Genomic DNA, 15,118 nt, shown 5'->3' on the forward strand with positions numbered 1-15,118 from the left:
GGATGGATGCCGTCTCTCCTAACAAGACCAGGTTTTCCCCAGAAGCTTTGCCAATTATCTATGAAGCCCACCTCATTTTTTGGACACCACTCAGACAGCCAGCAATTCAAGGAGAACATGCGGCTAAACATGTCACTCCCGGTCTGATAAGTATCGTGGATGTTTTTCACATGAGCACTTTCAGTACGTCTCCGTTGTTCTGGTTGGATAACGTGCGCTCGGACACGCCCACATTGATTAGCGTCATACAACATAAACCTGAAGATATTCAGACATGAAACATCACTTTATCAAAACATTCAAAGAATAAATCCTCTAAAATATGATTTAAAAATGTCCTTTGATAAAAAAAAAAAAAAAAAAAAAACTTTAGGGTTATTTTGTGTTGAAACGTTTGAAATTCTCCCAAACATGTTTCAGAATGAAGAGTTTGGGTTCCAGATCCTGAATGATGGATTAGAAAGGGGTTTCTTCTTCTGTGGTGGATGAAGAAAATCCACTCAGATTATCACAGCCTCCTGCTGTCTCTCAGCGAGCCGTCCTCCGTTTCCATGACGATCAGAGTGTGGAGCTTTTTGACAGGAGATTATTTGATTCATCTGGACCCTGAAGGCACTGAGGTAACTCACCAATAATCACTACCAAATCAACTGATCAGCTAACTATTGATTACTGATGTGATTTGTAACCAATATAAAGCTATTTTTAAGGAACCATCAAGTTTGACATCAGAGATGAACTGAAATTGCTTCTAATGTGTTTGAAAAGAAGCTTTTTGGAGACTGAATGTGTATCTTTGACTCTGAAGTCGACAGGATTTTCATCCGTCTCCATCAATCAGGTCAAAGCTGATCTGATGGAGACCAGCTGCTCTCTTTAGTCTGAAACCGTGTGCACATCAGACTGCCTCACCGCTCCAGCTACTCAAACACTCAGAACTACGGCGGGTGAGTTTAAAGGTTCTGGACCACATCTTTGAAGGACTATTCTTTTGTCTTATTTTCATGCTTTCCACACTTTCTTCATGTGTCCAAGAAGGACTTTTCAATGGTTCTCTGGGAAATTAGACTTTCCATGTGACCTTTAGCAGATGGTGCATGTTGTAAGGGTCATCATAGAGATTGTAAAGGTCCAAGGATCCAGATGTCCAAGTAGGAGATGATTTTACAGGTTCCTGGAGATTCTTTGGATCTTTTTAGAGATTGTTCTCTTGGCTTTTTGGACCTTAACAACCATCCTTGAGATGACTGACAAGGTCACTCAGGTCTGTCAGAAGGTTGTGTCAGTTTATAGACAGCTGATAAATAAGTTTGAACTGGAGCTCGTGTACAGTGTCCTCCAAAAGTATTGGTCCGCTTGGTATTTCATGCATTTTAATTTGTTTATGCCATTTCAAATGCAAAACATAAATCAGGCTTTTCAATATGAAAATTTCTAAAATTGTCTTCTTTAAACTCAAACTGAAAGCAAATCTCTACAAATGGATATTGTTGTGTGGGCCGCTGAAGAGGAGGTACTGCTGGCCCACCACCACCAGAGGGCGCCCTGCCTGGAGTGCGGGCTCCAGGCACCAGAGGGCGCTGCCGCATCATGGGAGTAGCCTGGGTGACAGCTGTCACCCATCACCAGACACAGCTGTTCTACTCAGCACCGAGGTATATCAGGAGGACGGCGTCTCCACCTCAGTGCCGAGATATCGCCTAAGACCAAGGTAGTATTCTCTGCAGTTATACATTGCATCATCAGCTAAGACTGTTAAAACCTTTTTCAGGACTGGTGACTACTGAAAACCTCATTCTTTGGATAAGTACTCACCTTCCTGCTATACTTTGCCAAGAGGTGGAGGCGGCTTCTCCCCTCTCTGTTACTGGGTGCGTTCATCCACTCCTGTGTGTTGTTGCTCTCTCCTGCCAGCAGTACCGGATCCGACGATCGGAGGCAGTGGCCACCTGGGAATTCGGGACTTGGCAGTTCCAGTATTTCCAGGGTTCGGTGGCAGAGGAGATCTGGGTGGTTCCGGTTCGACTGAGACAGACGTCTCCTACCTTCGAGCCTGCCCACACGACACCAGCGGATTCGACCCCAAATTGTGTTTGTTGTATTACTCGTGCTTGTTTCAGTAGTAAATCTTGTTATTTACTCTCTCCATTGTCCGTTCATTGCACCCCCTGTTGTGGGTCCGTGTTCCTACACTTTCACAACAGATATAAATTCATTAAAAACTAGAAGCACTTGGAGAGCGCAAACCTCCGCCAAGGCCATAGGGTGACTGACGTCACATGGAATACCCTTTGGCAAAGAGACTTATTCCACGTTGTTTCACACATCTACAGTGATGTTTCAGATTCAGTAGTTAAACCCTTAGATCTTCAGCAAATGTATTTATAAAGAGAAACTGCATTAACGACACAAGTTTTTTTTCTAATAAGTTTATTCAATGAGGAGAAACAAATGCTAAATTATTGTTGTGTTGTAACTTAATTTTTGTTCACCCTTTGTGACCCGTCTTCATGAAGTTAGATGCAAAAATGTTGAAACTGGCCCGATCCTGCAATGATAAAGAATCCTTAAAAGAATTACTGGATCCGGATCGTGTTCTGGATCATTACCAAAATTTAATGACTTCTAAGTTAGGCCAAGATACACCCCTGGTAAAAATGTCATTGAGGATTTTTTGAGTAATCCTGCTAACAAACCAACCAACCAACCAACAAACGGAGGTGACTGAAACCATAACCTCCTTGGCGGAGGTAAATAAATTTAACTAATGTCCTGCATTAGGGGACTCCGCCGTCCCTGCCAGATTTAACTGCTTTTTTACAGTGCACATATTCCTACCCGGGATTTCCTTTGCGTATTAAAACAGAGGAGTCCGCACCCTCCTTACAGAGTTTAACTGCTTTGCATTAACAGACGATTCTGTATCATCACTTGCGGAATTTAACTGTTTTATGTGATCACTTTTATCCCCTACTGGTACGCGTATTAAAACAGAGGAGTCCGCACCCTCCTTACAGAGTTTAACTGCTTTGCATTAACAGACGATTCTGTATCATCGCTTGCGGAATTTAACTGTTTATGTGATCTGATCACCACTCACTCAGTACTGTTTACAAAGAAACTTTACTCACTGACTCGACTTCCTGTCTGTCTTCTTCGGGAAAATCTCGTCAACCAGACGATGCCAACGGTGGTCGACAATTGCAGACACGATCAATCGATCGGACCTTGGCCAAGGATTTACGTCTGGACTTGACGACCTCCGCCGGACACCTCCGGTATTGTTGAGATCCCGGACGAGCCCCCAGTCAATGTTGGGTATTTTCTCCTCCAAACATTTTTAAAACCTTTAACAAGACAAACAGAGTCAAGAAACACCAGTGAGACAGAAAGTCAAATTTTACGCGCGGAGTGCGGCCAGGCTGTACACCAAGGCTACACTAAAGTCTGGCCTGCTTTTCCGCTCTTTTTATTAAGAGACGACCTCATCACATAAACAAGAAACTTGTCCTAAGGGTGGGGGTGATGACGCAAGACAAGTTTCTTCCCATAACATAAACGCATACGTCAATAAGTGCAGCTGTAAGGAAGAACACTTTCAGGTCAGCACATCTCGTTCGTCTGTTGCAGGTATCAGCTGTTCTGCATCTGCCTGAAGTGTCCTGTCTTCCACACTCCTTCACACTAAACACCACATCACAATAGTCAAAACGTTCTCTTACTCCCAGTCGTTAGAGGCTGCGAAAACAAAGTTATATTATAATAATAAGTACATCCAGCCCTTCATTCCCAGCTCAGGTTGACCCCAGAGTGCTAAAACAAAATTGAATTCTCAGGATTGCATTAAGACAGGTGCAAAACAGCACAACACCGTTCTCATGAGAAAGAAGACAAAGCTAAAACAAGGTTGAATAACACGTACATTCTCAGGGTGAAGTGCAAAACAGCACAACACCGTTCTCATGAGAAAGAAGACAAATGTACAAATGTTTAACAGTGATAACATATATACAAAATCCTTAACAATAAAAGCCAAGATGATGCTTGCATAAGTGAAGGAGGCTTTGGTATAATATCTGTGAATAATCTGTTTTATTGCCAGTATTCTTGGGGATGGATACATGAACATTTCCAAGTCCCTCAATATGTCTTTGACTTTATTTCCATCAGTTATAAAGAAATACAAGCAGTATGGTACTTGATGGTAAATCTGTGTGGAGTAGACAGTTCTCAAAAACTGAAGGAGAAGAGTGAGGAAAGCCACCAAGACACCCAGACAACCCAGAAGAAGTTGCAGGTTTCTGTGGCTGTGATTGGAGAAACTGTGCACAGTGCAAATGCATTTTGTATCAGCAGTTATACAGCTTCATGATGGTACAGAGGAGGATTTTATTAAAAAGAAGAACTGAAAGTTCAGCTACAAACTGTCAGAATGTCCATCTGAGATGCCTGGAATTGATCTGTTTTGGAAAGAAAATCCTTCTACATTTCAGAACAATAATGAACGACCGTTGGACCATCATGAACAACAGCAGCTCGGAGCTCGACACCAAGTGGCCCAGCAGACAGAAGGTAAGAGCAGATAACCAGCATATTAACCAGCTAATCCACAAGTTAAACCACAACCAAACTCAATTGATCCCCAACCCAGGAAACAATTTGACGTTTTGAAAACATGTCAGAAACATTTTGGTTTGGTTGGTAAAACAATTTGAAAACATTAAAGTGTCGACTCTCCGAAACATTTTGTAAGCCTTTCTCCATCAAAAAGTAAGACCCTTCGGCTGCTCTCTTGTTTGAGGTGGCTCAGCATGTTGAATTGGCACAAGTTTTACACCAGATGTCCTTTCTGACACAACTCCACATGATATGGAGAAATGTGGCAGGGGTCGGGTTTGAACCTGGAACCATCTGCATTGAAACCAAGCACACTCACCACTTGGTCACATCCCTGCACCAAAGCCTTTCTCGATCAATATTTCAATAACAAACATCTCACTGGATTATTGATTATCTTTATTATAGCTATTTATATCCATCTTTCCAAGAAAATGTCTAATCTGTTCTTGTATGTATTGTGAGTTTTGTCTCTACAGGGACATTAGTTTGTCTATATTGTCTGTTCATTCCTCATCAGTCCTCTCATCACGGTGAGACTGTGCAGGAGTGGGGGGGGGGGGGGGGGGTCACTGCTGCCTTTCTGTGCAAACATTAAAAATAAAACTGATCACAGATGGAATAACAGATTCCAGTATCATAAACATACATAATCAAAGGGAAAAATTCATGGATAAGAGAAATGAACTGCACACTTATCCAACTGATTATCCAGAAGAATTCAAAAAGAAACTCAATCAAAAAAGTTGTCAAGGTTTTGATTGTATTTTCTAAATGCATTACCAATTTTAAATAGCGATATCAAAGGACATTATTCTACCCAAATACACAGACAGGGTTCAAACTTCCATCACTTTGATTAAAAGAGAAACCTTTGCACTGATGCTTTAAGTTTGAAACTGTGTAACTGATGCAGCCAATCAGGATGCAGTTAGCCAATCAGGATGCAGTTAGCCAATCAGGATGCAGTTAGCCAATCAGGATGCAGTTAGCAAATCAGGATGCAGTTAGCCAATCAGGATGCAGTTAGCCAATCAGGATGCAGTTAGCCAATCAGGATGCAGTTAGCCAGTCAGGATGCAGTTAGCCAATCAGGATGCAGTTAGCCAGTCAGGATGCAGTTAGCCAATCAGGATGCAGTTAGCCAGTCAGGATGCAGTTAGCCAATCAGGATGCAGTTAGCCAGTCAGGATGCAGTTAGCCAATCAGGATGCAGTTAGCCAATCAGGATGCAGTTAGCCAATCAGGATGCAGTTAGCAAATCAGGATGCAGTTAGCCAATCAGGATGCAGTTAGCCAATCAGGATGCAGTTAGCCAATCAGGATGCAGTTAGCCAGTCAGGATGCAGTTAGCCAATCAGGATGCAGTTAGCCAGTCAGGATGCAGTTAGCCAATCAGGATGCAGTTAGCCAGTCAGGATGCAGTTAGCCAATCAGGATGCAGTTAGCCAGTCAGGATGCAGTTAGCCAATCAGGATGCAGTTAGCCAATCAGGATGCAGTTAGCCAGTCAGGATGCATTTAGCCAATCAGGATGCAGTTAGCCAATCAGGATGCAGTTAGCCAGTCAGGATGCAGTTAGCCAATCAGGATGCAGTTAGCCAGTCAGGATGCAGTTAGCCAATCAGGATGCAGTTAGCCAATCAGGATGCAGTTAGCCAATCAGGATGCAGTTAGCCAGTCAGGATGCAGTTAGCCAATCAGGGATGCAGTTAGCCAGTCAGGATGCAGTTAGCCAATCAGGATGCAGTTAGCCAGTCAGGATGCAGTTAGCCAATCAGGATGCAGTTAGCAAATCAGGATGCAGTTAGCCAATCAGGATGCAGTTAGCCAGTCAGGATGCAGTTAGCCAATCAGGATGCCGTTAGCCAATCAGGATGCAGTTAGCCAGTCAGGATGCAGTTAGCCAATCAGGATGCAGTTAGCCAATCAGGATGCAGTTAGCCAGTCAGGATGCAGTTAGCCAGTCAGGATGCAGTTAGCCAATCAGGATGCAGTTAGCCAATCAGGATGCAGTTAGCCAATCAGCAGAAGCTGTATTTCTGTTCAGATGCCAGTGACAATATGGTCAAATATATGGAAATTATTAAATTGTTAATTTTTACTTCATGACTTTGAGTTTGTTTTAAATCAAATAAAAGCTGCTCTGAACTGATATGAAACAATATGACTGTTTCAAACCACGTGGGAAACGTCCTAAAATATTCTCTTGTGAGCTTTAGTTAAACATACACAGAACATCTTACTGCAGCATTCTGAAGACATTTTGTTACAATGTTTCAGAGTTAACACTTTAACATTTTCAAAACACATTTTGTAGAAAAACCTTTCTATTACCAAAGTAAAACATTTTGGATACATTTTGTGTTTCCTGGGTCGTTACAGTGAGTAAAATAAGTGTTTGAACACCCTGCGATTTTACAAGTTCTCCCACTTAGAAATCATGGAGAGATCTGAAATTTTCATCTTAGGTGCATGTCCACTGTGAGAGACATAATCTAAAAAAAAAAGAAAAAAAAATCTGGAAATCACAATGTATGATTTTTTAATAATTTATTTGTATGTTACTGCTGCAAATAAGTATTTGATCACCTGTGAAAATCAATGTTAATATTTGGTACAGTAGCCTTTGTTTGCAATTACAGAGGTCAAACGTTTCCTGTAGTTTTTCCTGCTCAGTCTCTGTCTCCAGGGGACACAGAGACTGAGCAGGACAACACAACAATCAAAGGTGGTGTGGTCTGCCTCAGACTCAGGCTGTGGTTCAAGACCAGCCGACGAGATTAGGGACGGGGTCACACCGGCATCAGGAGCAGGGCCGGGACCCTGGCACACAGACAGACACACCTGTCTGTCTCTGGCACAGAGATATAAGACACGACAGACAGATAGACAGACCGGGAGGGTGTCTGATCTGAAGTGTCAGATTAAAGTGTCACTAATCTGAAGCATCTGTCACCTTCATCTGCCACTAAGATGCAGTACTTCACCTAAACGCTGCAGTACTGCAGCACAGTGGTTTTGTGCAGTACTGTACTAGTATTTTAAAGTATTCAGCTGGTCTCAGAAGTACAGAAAACTCCATGATACTGTTTCCTGTTTTGTCCTGAAGGTGGCTGCAGATTTTTCATCTTTTTTCCATTTTTTTGGTCTGCAGGGGGCACTACCTAGTCAATCAATCAACTTCAATCAACTTTTTTCTTGTATAGCGCCAAATCACAACAAACAGTTGCCCCAAGGCGCTCCACATTGCAAGGCAAGGCCATACAATAATTATGAAACACAGTCTACGTCTAAAGCAACATAACTAAGGGATGGTCCAGGGTCACCCGATCCAGCCCTAACTATAAGCCTTAGCGAAAAGGAAAGTTTTAAGCCTAATCTTAAAAGTAGAGAGGGTATCTGTCTCCCTGATCTGAATTGGGAGCTGGTTCCACAGGAGAGGAGTCCCTAACAAGCATTCAGACATGATTCTCTTACCCATAATTCCCCTTTCTGTGGTGACTCTCAAAACTTTAAAGAAGCAAAGAATTCCAGTGAATGTGTTGTGTGAGGCGCCCCCCAGTGGCCAGAGTGCAGAGTGCTGATGAGTGTTCCTGTGTTTGTGGGTGTGTCCAGAGATGCTGCAGGTTCCTTTTGTGGTCCATGGTGGTGATGGTTGCCATAACAACTGTTCTCACAGTGACAGTTGCCATCCTGTACCTGAACAAGTATCCTGTGCCCTTCTTCAACAGGTAAAGGTTAAAGGTCACACTCTATTTTGCAGTCCCTGCTGCTGCAGAAGCACCTGAGTGTCAGTGAGGTGGCTTCTGTGTTGGGTTTCTGTGTAGGCTCTCAGTTGTCCAGGTGGTTTCCATAGTAGAGAAGCTTGAATCTTCGACTGGACTGGGTTGCTTGAGGCGAGGACGTTTCGCTTCAAATCACAGACGTTTCCTCAGCTAAAATTCTTGTTCTGGTAGTCTTACTTCCGTCTTGACTCTTGTAGAGAAGAATAACAGAAGCCACAAAAGCTGGAGTTTTAAACCTAACCAGACCCCTCCTACCGAGAGGCAGACTGCTAAGGCTAGTGACTAAACAATAGCTCTAATTAGCACCTATTGTGCTCTAGTTAGCACCCTCCTAATGACAGGGCAGCTGTCCCTCCTAACGATGGGACTGACACCTCTCCTGACGACTCTCCTGATGATGTCAATGACTCATTACCATGAAAAAAATACTGAAACTGCTTTGACCTGAGTACCACATAGTAAATGGGACAAAGCATGTCTCAGACCCCCTCCCCTGTTAAGGCTGGGTTTCAACTGTTTCACATACAATGCCTCCTTGACCCTCCTCTCAAACCATTTCTTTTCTCTGGCTAAGATTTGAACTCCCTTGTCCTCATACGTGTGGTTAGTGTCTTTAAGGTGGAGATGAACTGCAGACTGAGGTCCACTGGTGCCCTCTCTGCGGTGCTGGTATAGCCTTTTGTGTAACGGCTGCTTAGTCTCACCTATGTAGTGTTCGTTATAGTTTTCCTGACATCTGATGGAATACACTACATTGCTCTGTTTGTAACTAGGGATCCTGTCCTTAAAGTAAACTGGGATTTTTGTACTGTCTGAAGATCCTCTGTAGTTTTTCCCCTACTCCTGCTAAATAAGGGAGAGACACTCCTCTTCTTCTTGGCTCTGTCTCCTGTCTGTCTGGTCTCTTTGTTCTTATGGACTTCTGCACTTTGTCCAGGGACCATCGTGGGTACCCACATACTGTGAGGGCTTTCCGGACATGTTGTTCTTTAGCCCTTCCCTCTGCAGTTGTGGGCACCTGTAGGGTTCTGTGTTGAAGAGTCCTGATCACCCTGAGCTTGTGTTCAAAGGGGTGGTTTGAGCCAAAGAGCAGATATTGGTCAGTGTGAGTGGGTTTTCTGTAAAACCCTGTCTGGAACTGCCTGTTCTCTCCAATCGTAACATTACAGTCCAAGAAGGCTAAATGGTTGTTTCTGGCATCCTCACGTGTGAACTTGATATTGGAGTTCACTGAGTTGATGTGTTCTGTAAAGGCCTCCACTTCCTGTTGCTTGATTTTAACCCATGTGTCATCGACATATCTGAACCAGTGACTGGGAGCGATGCCAGTGAACGACTCCAAGGCTCTCTTCTCTACTAGCTCCATGTACAGATTGGCCACAATGTGGGATACCAGAGACCCCATCGCACAACCATGGATCTGCCTGTAGTAATTCCCCCTAAACAGGAAATACGTGGTGTTAAGACAGATCTCCAAGAGTTGGCAGATGTGGTCTGGTGTAAGTTTGGTCCTTTCAAGTAGAGACACATCCTAAGACCCAAAATCCTCCTTAGGTAACTGGCTGGATCTTTTCTGCTGTGTGACCTGCTTCTAGTGCCTTTTGCTTCATGCATTTGGGAGTAATGTCGTTTTGTTTGCATCTCAGGTAAAATCTTAAGTGGTTTCTAAAATTAGCTATCTTTTTAGCAGTCTTTTCCAGTTTACATACCAGTGCCAGGGCCTCATGCCCACAGTTGGTCGCAATGTTTCTGTGAAGGCTCTCAGTTGTCCAGGTGGTTTCCATAGTAGAGAAGCTTGAATCTTCAACTGGACTTTGTTCCCTGTTTACAATGGGGTACTCAGGTCAAAGCAGTTTCAGTCTTTTGTTCATGGTAATGAGTCATTCACGTCATCAGGAGAGTCGTCAGGAGAGGCATCAGTCCCATCATTAGGAGGGACAGCTGCCCTGCCATTAGGAGGATGCTAACTAGATCTTCTGTTATTCTTCTCTACAAGAGTCAAGACAGAAGTCAGACTACCAGAGCAAGAATTTTAGCTGCGGAAGCTGTGATTAGAAGCGAAACGTCCTTGCGTCAAGCAACCCAGTCCAGTCAAAGATTCAAGCTTCTCTACTACTTCTGTGCTGGGATTCGATCAGATTTAGAGATGCAGGCCAGTTGCCAGAGCACACGCTGACTGGCACATCGATGATCCTCTACCAGGTACCGCGGAGCCATGAACCTGGGTCACCGATCCAGTACCACAGTCGACTGCTGATTATGATCTGGATTAGGATTTGACCACTTCCGAGGACAGCCTGCACAAACACACCATCACTTCATGCGGAAACACGGTGCACTGTTCTGTATTCGGCTGCTGTCACCGAAACAGTTGTGAAAAGTGCAATTTTTTTCCATTGGCAGTGGAGACAGGAAGACGAGGCAGATGGGAGAGGACGTGTCGGTGAGCGTTAGTGAGGTTAAATGTGAATAATGAGCCAGACGAGTGACGAGCTGATAATGCGGCCGTCAGCGGACGAAGTACATGAGCTTCCACTTTAACCCTTTAATTACCCTGAAACGAGACCCCGGAGCCAAAGTCACAGAAAGACAAGTACAGAATCTGTTCCATGTTTGAATCAAGTGCAGTTTGTGGAACAGAACTTAAAAGTGGTTTAATGTTCTCGTGGCTGCAGACGTTTGCGCACTGTGTCAATCACCTTCTGTGCTCACGTAAGGATCCAAAAAAAAAAAACCCCAACAAACAAACAAAAAAAGATTTACAGAATGAACTTGGTACAAAACAATTCAGTAGCCAACAGAGGGCACGGCCAGGGTCAGGGTCAGAGCCAGGGCCAGGGTCAGGGCCAGAGTCAGGTTCAGGGTCAGAGCCAGGGCTAGGGTCAGGGTCAGGATCAGTGTCAGGGCCAGAGTCAGAGCCAGGGTCAGGCTCAGGGTCAGGGCCAGAGTCAGGGTCAGGGTCAGGATCAGGTCCAGGGTCAGGGTCAGGGCCAGGGCCAGGGCCAGGGCCAGGATCAGGGTCAGGGTCAGGATCAGGTACATGGTCAGGGACAAGGTCAGGGACAAGGCCAGGGTCAGGATCAGGGTCAGGGCCAGGGCCAGGATCATGTTCAGGGTCAGGGACAGGGCCGGGATCAGGGTCAGCGTCAGTGACAGGGCCAGGATCAGGTCCAGGGTCAGGGCCAGGATCAGGGTCTGGGTGAGAGACGGGGCCAGGATCAGGGTCAGGGTCAGTGACAGGGACAGGGCCAGGATCAGGGCTGTGTCAGGGTCAGGGTGCTGCTTGGTACTGTTATTTTCCCCCGGTTCTTTCTGTAACACTGCCCCTCACAAAGTACAAACTCGAACTATTCTGCACTTTTAAATTTATTCATAGTAGGAGTGAAAATATCAGGCCTGGGGCCTGAAGAACCTCTCTCACAGACAAGATCCGCTCATTCAGAACCCCGAACAATGGACACAAACAGTTTTTGTAAAACTCTCCATGAGCGTAACAAAGGTGGATCTTATTTCGCAAAATCCTTTCTTTATTTGTCCCCGTGAGTATTCGAGGGAGGTCCCACCCCCTGCCACTGACCCGCGTCATGTATGATTTATAATGTAACCTGAATCTTTTTGTCCTCTGGTAAAAACTGGTTAAATCCAGTTCGACATGCACATTCCTAAAGAGAACAAAGGAAAGTAAGAATAAGAAATAAGTGAAAACTAAGAATACAATCCTAAGTAAAATAACTACCAAAACAAGTAAAGAAAACAATAATTAAACACAGAAATATATCTAACAGTACCACATCCACCACTGCCATGGAACCACCTCAGGTGCTGGATGGCAACCACCCAAATTGACTCACATTCGGATTCTTTAATGTCATTGTAACAAGTACAATGAAAGGTGAGGTGCAAATATAAACCTGAGTGAAGCACACGCAGACTGAAAAGGTCTGGAAAAGAAAGTAAACATAAAATTTAACCGAATGAAGGAGGTGTGTTCAAAGTACAAATTAAAAAAAAATCAAAAAAGTTATAAAAACGTAGTAGCAAAAAAGATTATACATAAAAAAGAGAAAAGTATGTACAAAACGGTGGATATTGCACATAAATATTTCCCTCATTTCCACTGTGTCATGTGACCTGGCTGTTTGGTTCCATTCAAAGCTCTAAGAGCAGTTGGATAGAAACTGTTTTTCAGTCTGTTTGTTCTTGTTTTAATGGTCCTGTAATGTCTGTCTGATGGCAGCAGCTCAAACAGAGAGTGTCCAGGGTGGGACGAGTCCTTTAGGATGGTGTTGGCTCTCCTGAGACAGTCAGAGCCATGAAGGTCCCCCAGTGTGGGTAGAGGGCAGCCAGTGATCTTCCCCCGAGCAGCTGGTAAACCATGTCCAGAGGCAGTATGTGAGGATGCTCTCCATGGTAGAGCGGGAAAAAGACACCAGACATCTCTGGTTGATGTTATTTTTCCTGAGGATTCTCAGAAAGTGGAGTCTTTGCTGTGCCTTCTTTACCAAGTGTGTGGCGTTCCTGCCCCAGGTCAGTTTCTCCTCTATGTGGACTCCCAGGAAACTGAAGAACTTGATCCTTTCCACACAGGTCCCCCCCCCCCCAACAATAACGGCCTGAATGTCTGTATGGTTTCTCCTGAAGTCTGTGATTTGCTCCTTGGTTTTGGATGTGTTCAGGAGCAGGTTATTTTCTCTACACCACACCATCAGCTGTTCCACCTCCTCCCAGTAGGTGGACTCATCTCCTCCAGTGATACAGCCGAACACTGTGGTGCCATCCTCTAGGCCTTACTCATGTATGGCACTTTGAGATGACTTATGTTAGAATTTGGCCCCATACAAACAGATGGAATTGAATCATATGACATTATCTGGGTTTCTTAATTTCCATTGTAACCAGGAGTGCAGTCATGTCCTCTAGAGCTCCACCCATCATCTCCACCAATTCAAAAGAGACCGGTACCTTGGTAACAGTGTCCCACGTCAGTGATGGTGAGCCAATCAGCATCTTTGTGGATCCCAACTGTCCAGACTACAGCAACAACTTTGTGCGCTGGGAGGCGCTGCAGAGTTCATTGCTCCGAGCCATGACCAATCACAATGCAGATGACTGGCAGGACAGAGGACTGGTGCAAAAGCTTGCTGAGGAGCTTAAGGTGCTTTCTAGCCACGCCACCAACTCACATGTGGAAGCTGATTCCCTCAAAAGAGGTCAAGGAGTTCTTGAAGAAAGACTGGACTCAGTGCAGCGTGAGCAGAGCCGCATCCTGCAGGTGAGCCTGTATTTAATGTTTTTGGGGTGGTGGACTCGAGAGCAGCAGGTTCACATGTTGATATGATTCCCCGTCAGACAGCACTCTTGCTAACACCCCGTCACACTAGAGGCCCAATGACAGTTCAGCCCACATTCCAGGAATGTTGAGGTGCATTCGAGGCCTTCGGACAGCATTCTGAGAGCAGTCCAAACAGTCAGGCAGATTTCTGTGGCCGCCTCAAAGTGGGAAAATATCAAACGGCTGTCGGGGTGCAGTCTGACTGCAATCTAAATATTCGTATGGTATGAAAATTCAAAGCATTCTGATCGTGTTGGAGGGGTGTTTCGACATGATCTGCCATTTTGAATCCTGGCCGAATGCCCCAACTGTACCTGAACGCACCATGAGCGCACCTCGAGTGCTGCTGGATTATATTTCCGGCACCCTCAATCGGACATCACCCGTACGGCACTGTAAGTGCATTCGTCATGTTCTCACTGCATTCTGACAGCTGTGTGGGGGATCCTCATGTGTTCCATCTACATTTGTACTGTGTGCAGGGGCTTAATGTACACAGGGTGTGCACGAATCATTTGGGGTGGGTTGCACAGCGGGCAGGGTTGTCATCCCTCCCCAATGTGGCATGAATTGTGGATTTTGACATTCTGCCTGGGTCGCCTTGATTCTTGCTAAGTGTGACGGGGCCTCAGGTCCCTTGGGCAAAGTCCTTAATCCTCCCAGTGTGCAGTTGAGCACCTCCCGTGGCAGCGCTCAGGGCATAAACAGGTTTATGTGAGGCATCACTGTAAAGGGGTTTGAATCTGTGTCAGATGGAAGAGCGCGATAGAAAGGAAACACGTGTTCGTAGGGGACCCACCCACCGAGTCTGTGGCCTGGTTTCCAGGACTATGTTTTGAATGCATATTCCTGGAGATTGGCCCCAAAAATGACATTTTAGCCGGTATAGGCTAACTCCACCAGGGGGCGATAAACAAAATGGCAGCCAAAATCAATGTTATGACATATTTTCACTTCTATGCAGTGTTGCTACAGTAACTTTAGAAAGTTACTTGTTTAGTTACTATATACAGTTACTTCATTAGCAGCTGCCAACTACAGCTGCTAATGATAATAATAATTAATAATAATAAATCAAATCACATCAATTTTATTTATATAGCGCCAAATCACAACAAACAGTTGCCCCAAGGCGCTTTATATTGTAAGGCAAAGCCATACAATAATTACAGAAAAACCCCAACGGTCAAAACGACCCCCTGTGAGCAAGCACTTGGCTACAGTGGGAAGGAAAAACTCCCTTTTAACAGGAAGAAACCTCCAGCAGAACCAGGCTCAGGGAGGGGCAGTCTTCTGCTGGGACTGGTTGGGGCTGAGGGAGAGAACCAAGAAAAAGACATGCTGTGGAGGGGAGCAGATAGTAATAGTAATAATAATAATGA

The 15,118-nt window shown here is 44.7% G+C and overlaps 1 pseudogene; it reads left to right on the plus strand.

The window, feature by feature from the left end:
• Positions 1–333: 333 nt before the first annotated feature.
• LOC117510028 overlaps positions 334–15,118 on the plus strand; it is a 116,500-nt pseudogene continuing 101,715 nt past the window's right edge.

The sequence above is a fragment of the Thalassophryne amazonica genome, chromosome 5 (genome assembly GCF_902500255.1).
Source record: "Thalassophryne amazonica chromosome 5, fThaAma1.1, whole genome shotgun sequence".
NCBI lineage: Eukaryota > Metazoa > Chordata > Actinopteri > Batrachoidiformes > Batrachoididae > Thalassophryne > Thalassophryne amazonica.